This window comes from Crinia signifera, chromosome 5, assembly GCF_055691185.1.
Source record: "Crinia signifera chromosome 5, ASM5569118v1, whole genome shotgun sequence".
NCBI classification, from domain to species: Eukaryota; Metazoa; Chordata; class Amphibia; order Anura; family Myobatrachidae; genus Crinia; species Crinia signifera.
This window is the reverse complement of record NC_139221.1, coordinates 293,124,016-293,125,202: the sequence shown is the minus strand read 5'-3', so window position 1 is coordinate 293,125,202 and position 1,187 is coordinate 293,124,016.

Below are 1,187 nucleotides of genomic sequence, written 5' to 3'. Positions count from 1 at the left end.
ATATTTCCTTAAAGAGGGACATTTAATAGGATGAGAGTTTCAGAAAGTGTGAGATTTGGTAAGAAATCTCCAGTTTTTTTAAAGTTTTTTTTTATTTTATTTTTCATTTACACTGCAAAACCATTTTGATTTTGCAGGGTAAATGATTTCTTACCAAATCTCTCACTTTCTGATTCTCTCATCCTATTACATTTCAACCAGTGTGTTTCGTTGAAACCTTTCATGTTCTTTTACTTAGAGACCCAGATTTTGAATTGCCAACATTGATTTCTTTATATTCCTATTGTTACGTTACAGTTATTTAAAATGTTTATTATTCTCATATATTGTTATGTCATTATAATATCACTACTTTGTTTATAATTATACCTCTTTGTGAAGAGTTGGTGCCACTTATTATGATGTCCATGTTCTCCTCTCGTTCTACCCCTGGATTTATTTGCTGTCTATTTAATGGGAAATGCATAGTAATTATATACTGCGTACTGTGCTATCTTGTGCTTCTTCCTGTTTAGAAGAACGCTTCTTGTCTAGATTTTTTGTTAAATATAATAAAGCAAAGCATATTAAAAACTGTGATCCCTGGAGAATATCCAGAAGTGTCTCGCTGAATGGATTAAGAAAAAAATATAACTTTACGGAACATCCAATGTGTTCTCCCTTTTTGCTGTATTTATGGCAAACGTTTCACTGGCTTCATCTTTTAGTCATTAAGCTTGTGTCTGTTTCTCGTCATCTGTCAGATGAGTGGGTTTGGTGCCAGGCTGAATTATTCCATGTGAAGGGCTGAGCATATAGTTCCGTCATGTAAACAAAACTGCTCAGCAGCTAAATACTTTGCATGTCATTGTTTATATACAGCAAAATAACTTGAAAATCTTGTGTCGACCTTTTGACTGTTGACCTTCCCACTGTCGACCTAATGCTTGTGCTCCAACCCTCTTAACCTTAGCTATGTCGACCAATTTCATGTGTGGACCCAATGATCCATACCCCTTTAAATGACTGTTCTACCACAGATGTGTCTACTACAGTAAGACACTACTAAATCTGTTATCCATGCAATTATATCCCGCATTGATTATTGCAATAGTCTCCTAACTGGTCTTCCCAAGAACAGACTCTCACCACTGCAATCCATTCAAAATGCTGCTGCTAGGCTGATCTTCCTAGCAAGACGCTCATCG